The sequence below is a fragment of the Symphodus melops genome, assembly GCF_947650265.1.
Source record: "Symphodus melops genome assembly, chromosome: 5".
Lineage (NCBI taxonomy): Eukaryota > Metazoa > Chordata > Actinopteri > Labriformes > Labridae > Symphodus > Symphodus melops.
The window spans coordinates 6,882,049-6,894,848 of record NC_136695.1 but is presented as its reverse complement, the minus strand read 5'-3'; the positions used below and the strand labels follow the sequence as shown (position 1 = coordinate 6,894,848).

General features: G+C 38.8%; 1 protein-coding gene across 3 annotated transcripts in view; it reads right to left on the bottom strand.

Moving 5' to 3' along the window:
* The window catches only part of ncalda (neurocalcin delta a), an 81,325-nt gene extending 69,532 nt beyond the window's left edge, over positions 1 to 11,793 (bottom strand). For 2 of the 3 annotated variants that reach the window (XM_079342860.1, XM_079342861.1), the window contains exons 1-2: positions 11,632 to 11,793; positions 7,796 to 7,880 (exon numbers count right to left, since the gene is read on the bottom strand). The gene's annotated coding sequence lies outside the window, so the exon portion shown is untranslated. Of the gene's footprint in view, positions 1 to 7,795; positions 7,881 to 9,657; positions 9,855 to 11,631 lie in introns of all 3 variants that reach the window. The other variant, XM_079342863.1, reaches the window with a different exon arrangement.
* Between the last annotated feature and the right edge of the window lie 1,007 nt (positions 11,794 to 12,800).

Sequence of the window (12,800 nt, the reverse complement as noted above, 5' to 3'; positions counted from 1 at the left end):
CAGGCTTTCACATATAGTAGATGACCAGATGAGGTAAAAGTGGTTTTTTTTGTTTGAGTGTTATTTAGGTGGTGGGTATTGTAAATGTTGTGTTGTTTAACCTACTACCTTTAGCTTTTATAAGTCAGTTGAAATAAAAGTTTGTTTTTTATCTTTAAAACATGAATATTGAAAAAAATAAGACTATGAAGAATTTGCCAAACAACCGCTTTTAAGAAACAAGAAAGGGGTCGGCGTCTGAGTCTTAAAAAAAAAAAAAAAAAGTAAAAGTGTTATATTTTGGTCTTGCTCTTTTAAAAGGTGCATGTTGATCTAAAACGAGAGTTAAAAACATTGGTATATAACAATCTAAGGCTAATTCTGGGTCAGGAATGTTGAGGGTGTCAGCTATTTTTCTGATGTAAAGTTTGTAAAAAGGCCTGATCATTAAAAATGTCATATTTGTTCTAACCACCAGACATGACTTAGTTTTACATATCGGATGGACACAATAGGACAGTGGTCACTGACACCAACGTCAAGAACGCCAGAGGATGGATATTTATCAGGTCTGTTTGTTCAAATTAAATCAATTATTCTAGATTTTATCAAGTCTTTAAGGTTAGGGTGAGTGGGATGGCAAATTAACTGACCAAAAGTAAGATAAAAAAAAAAAGATCAGATCATTCGAAACTGACGTAAGCCAGTCCAAGTTTAAATCACCAAGAATGATTACTTCATGTGCCAAAAGGGGTTTTATTAAGTCAGTCAATTTATTGAGGGCCTCAGATGGGGTTCGATAAATCGCTATACTCAGAGTAACAGGCATTCCAGGTTTGAAAGTCAATTGTACACCCAGGACTTCACACTTGTCTGACACAGACAGGCGCTGCAGCCAACACTGTATTCTAACATAGTGGGAAAGCCCTGTGCTAATTCTGGGCATGCACATGGACTCATGGCCAGCCAGGGTGTGAAACTAAAGCCTGTCAGTGAAGCTTAGCAACTCCTCTCTGCTCTCGCTCAACACAGTCTGCAGCTTTTGATGCCAACAGTCTGTCTGGACTTGGAGATCTGGTGTCACGGTTTGGCCGCTGAGGTAATGGAATGTGTGGTTTGAGCTTAAGGTAAGAACAAATATTAGCACCTTTGAGAAAAAAATGTACACTCTCAGTTTGAGTCTTTTCTTCGCTTCTTCTTATTCAGCATTTTGGATGGCTACTGTAGGTGACAACAGAGAAGAAACTTTATAATATCTCCATTCAACATAAAAATATATTATAAAAAAATAATAATTTTAACCAGACAAAGAATTTTAGTCACTTGTTTTTGCATCGACTTAAATGCATGCATACAAGAACTTTTTTTTTCCAAATGAAACTGCATTCTTCAGTATTATCAGTTGTAATACATTTAATTTATTCAAATTAAACTGCCTTGAAAATGTAATAGAGAACTTCCTTTTAGCAGTAACATGCTGAGCGTTTTGACAAATAAAAACCTGTCTCAATTAGAGGCACTTGTGCATTTAGCACTACAGCCCTAGTGTTGATTGGTTAACAGATTCAAAATAACAGCAACAGGTTGGCAAATTATTGATTTGTAACTTAATGCGTTTATTGATATCCTACCTTTGTGCACAGTCTCTGGTGTAAATGTACAGTTTGACAGTGTTTGATAGTCTTGATGTCAGTGTGTTAATAAGCAAAGGCCTGCCCCATACAACTCACTCAATCCTCACTGACTGCATCACAGAAATAAAATGCCGGCTCCAAACCAACTTCTTCCATCAGAAGCCAGCAGAAGTCATCATCATCTGCCCCAAATCCATCCTCAAATCCACCAACAACTTCTCCCTCATCATCGATGGCTCCACTGTTCTCCCTTCTCCCCACATCTGTAACCTCGGTGTCGTCTTCGACCCAACCCTCTCGTTCCACAAACACATTGAACACATGACTAGAACAGCCTTCTTTCAACTCTGCAACATCGTCCGTCTCCGCCCATCTCTCTCATTTACAGCTGCAGAGACCCTCACACACACATTCATCACCCCCCGGACTAAACTACTGCAACAGTCTCCTCTATGGATCAACATCCTTCACAGCCTCCACTGGCTCCCCGTCTCCCAGTGTATCACACTATCAAGCCCCCCCCCCCCCCCCACCTGTCCAACATTTTCCCGACACTCACCTCCTTCAAGAAATCTTTAAAAACTCACCTCAACAATCGCCTACAATCACAAGTCCCATCCTTCCCTCCTACATTGATAGTTTATGTTTTGTTTATTGATTGTTGTTTGTTTTTGTCAAAGTGTCTTTGAGTATTTCGAAAAGCGCAATATAAAACCCATGTATTATTATTATTACATATAGATGACATAGACCGTGTCATTTCATACACAGTAGTAAATTAAAGCCCAGCTATGGATTGAATTCGCCGTTTGTTTCTTCACTCAACCATTGTTTCCGGACATTTTGCATTATTGGGGAGACAGGACAGCTGGAAATCTGGGAGTGAGAGAGAGAGTGGGGAAGGACATGCGGGAAAGAAGCCACAGGTCGGATTTGAACCTGGACCGCTTGCATGTATAGAAGGACTACCGCTTCTATACGTGGGCTGTGCACACAAACACACAGCAGTTATCTAGATATTCATTAAACTTGCAGCAGTATCAGATTAATGGACATTATTATAGAACAAATATCACTGTGAATTCTACAGAGGTAAGAGGCTTCCTCACTGTATGCACAGGTAGTTATAGCCTTTAGAACAGTATAATTATCTACCCAGGGTAGAGCAGACGCAAACAACAAAATCTCTTGTGTGTTATTACTAATCTTTTCAAGTGAAGCCCACACTGCGCTGTGCTGTTTATGTCTGAAGCCACATTCACAGTTATAGGAGAGTCATACAGACAAAGAGAGTTTACAGTGAGAGGAGACGGCAGCTGTGGATCAAGGCGGGTCATAAATGGATCCGCTGTGGTATACTTTGAGCTACTGGGTGATGCTGAGTTTTGTTTGCGGCACAGTTCTCAACATGTTTGACACAGTCTTCTCTCATGCTCTTGTCAGGGTTTACAACAGAGACATTCAATATGAATTCAATATTTGAAATTAATTCTTGTAGATACAAGAAGTACTCGATTTACATGACTCCTTAATCATTTCTGTTCACTACTCAATGGTAAAGAATATCCTGATGGACCCTTTGTAGATCAGTTTCACAGTGATTTTCTTGTTAAGTGTTATTCTTCTCTGTGTTGTTCATCCCACTGGTAGCTTGGACAAAGGCCATCAGTCTGTTAAATGATTTTTCTTCCAAATACTTGTGGCAGTGTACCTTCATTTGACTTTACTGTTTATAAATGACTAATCTTCTCCCCATGGGATTAAGTGATGTTGTGGTGTTGTAGAAAAACTCTGCATCATGTGGTTGTAATGATTGACCAACAAACTGGAGAGCTTATCTGCTTAAGGCTGCTGCTCCGTTTAATTCAAACTTTGGCTGATTCATACACAGCCATATGAAGCACTGATTACACACAATCCTTTTTGGACTATGTAATGTGGGAAGAATTTGGCCTTGAAGCCAAATTCCCAGCTTGTTGGACACGAGCAGTTGGTGCCTCTTAAAAAAACTTGATTTAAGAGAAGTCATGCTAGATAGACAGTTTTAGCTTTTTCTAAACAACTTCATCATCCTTTGATGTCCTCTTAAAGGGGACATGTGAAAAATCCCCCTTCATGTATGTTCTTGAGCATACAGTATATTTGGGCAACCTGAGTGTCTACTGACCCACAACATGTGAAATAAACCCACGCAGTCCTTTTGTTGTGGTCTGCATACATCTTACAACACAGAGAAAAATGCTCTGTTTCAATTTTGCTCTCCTTGTAATGTCACAAGTTGGACTGTGTTAAAAAAAAATCCCCTCTCCTACCCTGGTTTCTTCACCCATGGATCCCACCTCCAGCCTAGAGCCAAACATTTTTTTGCTGTGTGAATCAGTGGATTCTTTCTGGCATGTCATTTCCCACTCTCTCCCGCCCTGATTTCTGATTATCCCCTGTCCAATCTCTCTCTTTTTTTCAGTTAAAGGCTTATAACAGATTATTATTTTTATAATGATCATTATTTTCTCTTACCTCTTCTTCTACTTCTCTTCCTTCTACTACTTCTTCCCTCAGCCTACTTTAAGAACCACAGTAAATGAATAGATTTTGTTGGGATATTGATGTTTCTTTACATTTAAATTACTTTATTTAATATGAATTCTCTGATCTCAGTGAAGCTAACCTGGTTATAAAATAAAGGTTAAAAAAATAAATGAAAGCCAACAGTATGTAGGTTGTTATTTGCATTCTGACAAATAGAATAAATCACAGCATACACTCCTGGCTGTCTGGAAAGCTCCGTTCAAAGGCTGCCACCTTATTGGTTGAGTCTGGTTTCATTTGCTTTTTCTTGTCATACAAGGAACATTTGGCCTTAAGCTTACCATGCAGGGAGGATAGTTAAAATTGTTTGCATTTTTCATTAAAATCAGCAACACAGCTATGCTGCAGCTTGTTAAGGTCCCCTCTTATAAAAGGAATGTGGGAAAAGTCACATAACGGGCATATTTTAGTTAGTTTTTCAATTGGCTCAAACTCCTTTTTGCAACATGACTTCAAAAACTGAGATCCACAACATCACAGTATCATAGTTAGTGCCCACAGACCAGAGTGGAGCCGTTTTCACATCTGCACTCTCGATAATATCCAGATAATTACGGGAGCACTTCTCCTGACCGACCTGTTCACATGTGCTCCTACAGCTGGAGACTATGCCTGTCAGATGGGAGGGTGGGCCAAGGGTCTCCGGCGTGACTTAAAAAATCAACGCAGAATTTGTCCGCATCAAGACACTATAATGACAATATTTGCCTTTATTGAGACTTATGTGTAGTCCAACATTCTGTTGGAGAACATCGACCCAAGAGCGGAGAACAACATACAGATGAACAGAAAACATAATGCAGCCATTTAATTATGTGCACGGAGATTGTAGCGGTCGCGTGTATACACTATGCAATAAAATACTGGGGGGTGTGACGGGAGAAACTCTGGGTGAAGTGAGAGCAAAAAAACGTTTGCTTTCATATATCTCCGGGTATGGAGTAATCGCCAGAGTTTATCAGGAGATTTCTGCAAGTGTGAAAGCCCTACAGTATAGAAAAAAGATGTTTCCATGACAGGCTGCGGGGGAGAAGGACTGGAATTATAAATGTTAGAAAAGTTTACAGCATCCTGTCCATTCGGAGAATACAGAGCGGATGCAGTTATTCTATCACTCTTCTGCTACACCTGACACAAGTGAAGTTTTAAAACCACTGTTGCCTCATCTTTATAATCAAACCTGCCAGCTGGCTTAAGAAGCCCTCCCTCTATATATTCACATGCAGGTCGTTTGTATTTGTATTATTGTGTTGATCACTATTGATTTGATGCGAGTGATTATTAAGTAATTTTAAAAAAACTTAACCCCATGTTCAATTTTACATGTGCAGCTCGCATTACACAGACAGACAGAGTAAACCCACGTTTTACTGTCAAAGCCCCGTTACTAACCTGTAAGTGAAACTACTGTTGCAGTCTTAAATTACGAGTGGCACTGGCAGTTTCTTGTTTGGCCATTATTGTTATTCTGCATTGTACCTGAACATTGTTCTAAGGATGCAACCTTTAGGCCAAATCAGATTCAAACATCTCCTTTCTTGAGATTATTGTTTTAAAGACCATTTCTAAAGTCACAAGTACATTTAGATACCATTTTTAAAAAAGCTAACTAGGTGCTTGAGATTTTACGACTCCACTGGTCAGTCAATGTCTTATTACATGTGAAATATACAGCTCGTGTGGTATTTATAATGAGCTATAAATTCTATTTGTCAGAGGTGTCCACTCAATAGGTCTCTGTATGTCAGCCCCGTGACTGACTGGTCTGATCATGGTGTACCCCAACTTTTACCCAATGAAAACTAAGATTGGCTCCAGCCTCCCATGACCCAGAACAGGACGAGCAGCACAGATAAGTGCTGGATGGAAGGATGGAGTTGTTCCCTCTTTAGTCCTTTTTTCGGTTGTGGGGAGTAGCTGCTCATGTTTAAAAAATGGCTTTCAAATATTTAAAGATATGCAGAGTTGACTTAAGGTCTGATCCAGTGGAAACAGGACAAATCACCCATACGACGTGGCTCAGGTTGCATTTTCTGTGACTACAGATTTTCACTGAGCTTATTTAAACATGTTGGCTCAAAGTTATAACAAATTATGTTATTTGTGTTTGACTAAGTGTACAATTATAAACTAATCTTTAGGAATGAAGAAATGCTCATTTAAAGCTGTGTCTTTAATTTGCTCATTTCTCTTTCCTCATGAACATGCACGGTCATGAGGTATCAAATATAACTGTGTGACTGCCCTTTAAATCATAAACGTTGTAAAAGGCTTGTTAACATCTATTCATATAGCATTACACTGTCTCTGCAGTGTCTTTTATTAAATATAGCACAACTTATTCCACCGAACAATGAACTGGAATTCAAATCATGCATGATGTGTTTGTCTGTCGCTCATGGATGACTGAGCGCTGACACCTGGCCCTGTAATCGCTCAGATGTTATTATCTGACCTGTGAGTCATCACAGCTATGCGCTCTGTGCCTGCCTGTTTGATGTGATAGAGGGTCAGTGACTAATAAGTGTTGGTAAGATGGGAAGATCTTTGAAACCGGTTTATAAAGCTAGTAATGTGCGACAACATGGTATAGACTGCAATCACAATATAGTCTGATGAATGAACAAACATCAAAGAGAGTATGTTAGCTATAAGTCAGAGTTTCTTCTTCTGTCTTCTTGCAAGTTCCCAGAGCACCTGGCTGTTGAAGCCACACATTTCAGCCCGTGGACTACATGTACATAAAGGGAAGTACGTTTCTGAGGGGTAATATATTTTAAACATTTTTTTTTTTTTTTTTGTAGTATTTTGCATGGATATCTCCTTAGGACAAAACAAAATGTTTATATTGACTTAGCTACCCTAATTTAGAATAAATCAAACAGCTGCTTGTCCCCAGTTACCCTGAGGGTATAGCTAATGGAAAGTTTCATCTTCCTGCAAAATGATGTCAAAGTATAGTCATCCAATCCAACAAGTATAATGTAAATGGGGCCAGTCTGATCTTTTATCAGTATTGGGTCAGATATTTAAGTAATTTACGTATTGGATATCAGACTGACATCACCAATCAAAAAAAGAGAGTTTGTCTCATTTCGCAGACGTTCAAAGTGAACTGTGAGAAGTGCCCAAAAATGGTCTCCATGGTGACGTTCAAGTGAGTTGGAGAAGTTCCTTCTATAAGCTCAAACGTACAATTCTAACACTTCAATTTAAAAGATTTAATTTGAAAATTGTGTAGTTGTATATGGCGCCAGCACAATGCAATGCTGGGTTTACTACAGCTTTGTGTAGGCTCACAAATACCAACAACAATCAGATTTATGTTAGGACAAACTTATCACAGCATACAGTAGGAGATAAAATAAACAGACATCACACACTTACAGTCAAATGACCTGAAACCACAGCTGTAACTAACAAATACGTCATAAGTGTGTGCAGACAAAAGGAATAAAAAATGTTATCTTCACTGTTATCCATTCACAGTGGGGACATCGATCCTTTACAGTGCCTCAGCGCTTCTCTTATTCATGTCACACAAACACGCTTTAACACACATGGGAAACACCTGATGTTTCTGCTTTGCTTACCTGTTGAATGTGTGGACGCCTTCAGCTCAGTCAGGCTGCTCGCTCAATCCTTATTTGGTGTGGCCTTCCTTTGATTTGACTTTATCTGGGGAAAAATTAAAACGGCAAAGAGACATTTTTGTCTTTTTTCAAATCTAGATTTGATCTCACACAAGTTGTAAACAATTAAACAAAACAATCAATGATACTGTGGGGGCTACAAGATAGATTGAAATAACTGACATCGCAAACAGGGCGAATTGCAGAGATCAAAAAATGTCACGTAATCTTGACTGTTATATTGCAGTTTTCTGTGAATGTTTAGAGAGTGATACAAAAATGTTCCAACTATTCCTAAATAGCATTGCAATGTAAGTCAAAATAATCACGATAGGAATTTCGTCCCATGCCAAGTTGTCCTGGAACGTGTGTGAACGATGAGTTTCTGTTTAAAGTGTGTGTGTGTGTGTGTGTGTGTGTGTGTGTGTGTGCATGTTGAGCAGGTCGGAGGTGGGCTGTATATCGTTGACTGAGGTCCAGCTATGTGTGGCCCTAAATAAACAATTATGCAATGCAAGAGCAGATCACACTCATAATTTATATTAAACTTAAAGTTATATTCATTTACATTAAGGTCCCATATGATGCCCTTTTTGGGTTCATATAGTTTATGTGCTTACTAAAGTACGTTCACAATCACTAATGTTGAAAAAACAAAAAGAGTGTTTTCATGTACTGCCGCTCCAGACTCATCTGCCTGAGTTTGTAACGCTCAGAATCCCCACGCTCAGGGTCCCCACGATCAGGGTCCCCACGATCAGGGTCCCTACGTTGGCCTAGTCTGATCTGATTGGTCAGCCGCTCCGCTCTGTTGTAATTGGTCAGTTGCTCAGCACGGATTTCACTTGGGCGTGCAGCACAAGCTTGGTCTTGCTACAAGGAGCCGATGGGCTTGGATCAGTGATATCACATCATTTGGGGGCGAGAGACCGAGCGTTACATGCAGCTACTGCTACAGCTAGCATGAGGACGTAGGAGAAGACACGTTTCCTTGGACTTTGAATTTTTGCAAACAGATGTGCCTCTTCATGCACAAGACACCTGGAAAACACACAAGAGCATCTAAAACCAGAAAAAGCTGAATATGGGACCTATAAAAAATAAAATAAAAATAAAAAACATGGAGGAAATACCTTCACCCTGTATGGGAGGAGCAGCATCTGTGTGTAACAACTCTGGTATTGAAATTAGGGCCAGACCCAAAACATAAAAGTATATTACCCATAGCAGTCATATTGTTAATATAGTGATGGTCATCAGTTGTTTATTTTTGTTAATAACATATAATGCCGAAAGAGTAAAGGATGTCTTCAACTAGTTTACCATGCAGAGCATGCATCAACTCCACAGTTTGCAATTCTTCCAGCAAATGTCTGCAGCACTTAAAGCACAGAATCACAGTGTAGCAGTCAGTGAACAGTGGTGAACTGCTTAACAAAATAAAAAGAAAAAAAGAAATAGAAGGATAAAAGAAGTTTGTGTTGTTCATTCAAGAAAACAAAAACTTTTTCAATGTCCTGGCACTTTAACGTCAGCACAGAAACTGCTGCATTACTGTGATCAATTAACATTCCTCTTCAACCACTACACTGTTCATCTTTTTCCAATCTAAAAATGAGTCTCCGTTAAAAAACGCCTCATATTTATGCAACATACCAGCCAATGAAATGTAAAACGAAGGTATTACCTGTATTACATTTACGTTTGCCATTAAAACTACCTATGCAAATGTCAACTCTCATAAGTTTCATGACAGTATCTAAAAAAACAAAACAGGGTATCTCGCATTTGTAACTCAGTTTGACAAGTTATTTTGACTGCACCTGAAGCTTTATTTCTCCATCGAAATCAGCGAGAATAAAGTGGACTTGACGTACTCTTGAGCCCAAGCATTGGCAATAAGACTCCTGCTTACTCAGCCTAATGCTGCTGACTACAGCTGTCAGTGGCACCACGCTGCCTGGTGATGTGTGACTTGTCCCAGATGTCAGCTCATCTGGATCCCTGTGCACGTAAGAAGCTAACAAGATATGGTGAGAGAGCCGAGATCTTCTTTCAGAGAGGGAGCGGTACTTTCTTTGATGACTCAATCAATCACAGTTTTTTTGGGGTTTTTTTGTAAAGCGCCAATTCAAAACAAATGTTTTCTTAAGACACTTTACAAAAGAGCAGGTAGAAGACTTCGTCTATTTTATAATATACTACAAAGACCAAACATTCATCCATCTCGAGCGCTGCGCTGAACAACATTCAGCAAAGTTACTGTGGCAAGAAAAAACTTCCTTTAGGAGGCAAAAACTCGAGCACAACCAGAAACGATGTTGGGCTTGGAGAGTGAGATAGACGGAGAGGCAGGAAGAAGGAGAAGGACAGAGACAGCAACAACAACGATAAGATCAATTTATAGCTACAGTGTCAGGAATAATGGTGAAAGAATGTGTAGTATTAACAGTGATAGTTAAGTATGATGCTGCATTGATCTTCACCGACCAACACCTCTGTAATACTGCATCCAGATGTTTTACACCTCACATACAGCATATAAACTTGCATTTATATCAAAACAGGTTTTTACGAGATGCGCTGTAAAATACTGAGCAAACACACTACACTTGTAGAATGTGGTGCAGAGGTAGATTTAAATACAACTTGGAGCTAAAATTTGATATTTAAGTCACACACCTGAACATCAAATCGCTTCAAGTATCTAAACTCAAAAACAGTTCATCTGCTGACAGTTTCATTTCAATAAAAACAAAAAATCTTGACATGGATTGTTGTTACATTCAGTGGGACATTATAAAGTTCCTACAAGGTCTTTACTGAAAAGCAGACATGTAAATAAGAAATGTGTAAAAAAAAAAAAAAACATTAACATAAACTGTTAATGGTTAAAAAAAACGTGTTTATTCATAGGAAATGTGTTAACCCAAGTTTGTGATCAGGTAATGTATACTTCATGTAATTGTGACTAAATGAGTAATAAATAAGTCATGAGAAAATGAATCATCTTTGTCATGAATGGATTTCTAAACTCTTTATATCACTCAGATTTAACTTTAGTTCACACATGGTTCACAAGAAAGGTTTATGATTCGGATAGTCAGCCCCAAGATAAAGGAGAGCTTCATGTCGTCATGTTTTTAAAGCCTTTTATGACTTAACAACACACAACAATGACTTCCTTCGTTTTTAATACAGTCCTGTTATCAGGACAGATTAGCTATGTACTGCAACAGCACATTACAACCTCTCCTCAGTTTGTGTGCTCGTCGACCCCTCAGACACCGACTTGTGTTTTCAAAAGGAAATGCCTCCAATACAACATTACAGCAAATTTCACGTTAACAGCACAGGAAACAAGGAGCAGTTCACCGCCCACCCTCCGGATACATCAGAGCAAAGTAGGACACACAGAAGCTTAGCATGAAACAGAGATACCAAAGAGGGACAGAGGAAGGAAGGAAGGCCAGCAGTAGGCTACATTCATTCATTAATGCATCAAAGCAGCCAAGCTCGACCTTAAAGGGCTCAATTAGCATAGCAAGCTACAATGCTAAGGATGCTCCTAAACACGGAGACGCAAGGTACGATTTACATCTAATCTGCTGAAACAAACAACAGCACATCACACCTGGTTGCATGGTGTATGGCATTGGCATTGTTTTGTAAAAAATAGTACTTTAATTTTAATCATAATTCAAAGACGCTCTTAACACTGCCTGCTTACAAGAGTCACACGGCTTTTATTGCGTGTCAAAAGCAACAGGGAGCGTTAAAAGGCGCAAATAGCTCACCTCAAAGAAGAGTAATAACACATATCCAGGTCGGAAATGTCAGCAGCTGTGGCTTCTTCATCTGACGGTGGTAACTCTGTAAATTGCAGAAGAACTTAAAGCACATGTAACAAGTGTCAGTTTGTGCAGTTACATCATAGATTGCACATAAACAAGATGAGCTTAGTGAGAGGAAAACCAACGTCTCTTCCGGTTGTTTTAAAAAAAATCCGTTTAGTATATCCATTGTTTTTTTGGCAAGGAACTTTGTCATTAATAATTGTTAACAAAAAAGGACAACTGTTTTTTTTACATGGCATTTTAATGATACACCATTGGAACTATTTGTGATAAACACAATAATGTACAGTGGTGATATTCATAAAAAGACGGAGTGAGAAATCTGTCTTCTTTCTCCTCTTTAGCTACTTCATTGGTTTGACTCTTGCGCCATCTACTGGTCAAATAGGGTAGTTACAGGATTTTCTCGCAGTCATTTGATAAGCCTTACTGTTCCACAAAAACGAGGATCTCATGGTATTCTAAAAAAAGATTTTTGAAAGGTCAACAGCCAACTGGTAAGTCTTTTTTTCAGTACATGAACAGTTCTTTTACAGTTTTTATTTTGTTTGAATTTGGGCAATGTTGGGTGGCATACATGCAACAGTAATGCTTCTCTAAAATAAGAGGACAAAGGCAATTTAAACAAGAACAGAAGAGCTCCTAACTCCATCTCACCTTATGGACTTAACTATTTAACTTTACCTTTTTCTAATTAATTCTTTTGTGTTGTAAGTTGTAATGGGCAATGTTTCAATATAAAAACTTCTGTATTATTCAATATGCCAGAATAATAATTAATGGCACTGCAAAATGCCCAAAACACAAACAAACAAACCCAGGATGTACAGTGCAAGCAGGGGTCACAATTTGTGGTACCTAAATGCTGGTTTGAACAGATAAAGGAGCAATAGTGTGAAAGTCCAAGGTGCAATTTTATGACTGTGTTATATTACCATATGCATACTGTGAGTTCATACTGTGGTCTATAATAAAAAGAAAATGATGTTACTTGTAGTGCTGCTTTATGCCTGCAAAAGAAATGATGATCTATGGAGCAGAACTAACTTTTCAGAGTACCACAGCCTCTCCCTGTCTTCAGCTTGAAGAAGTGAAATTGGTCCATGTGC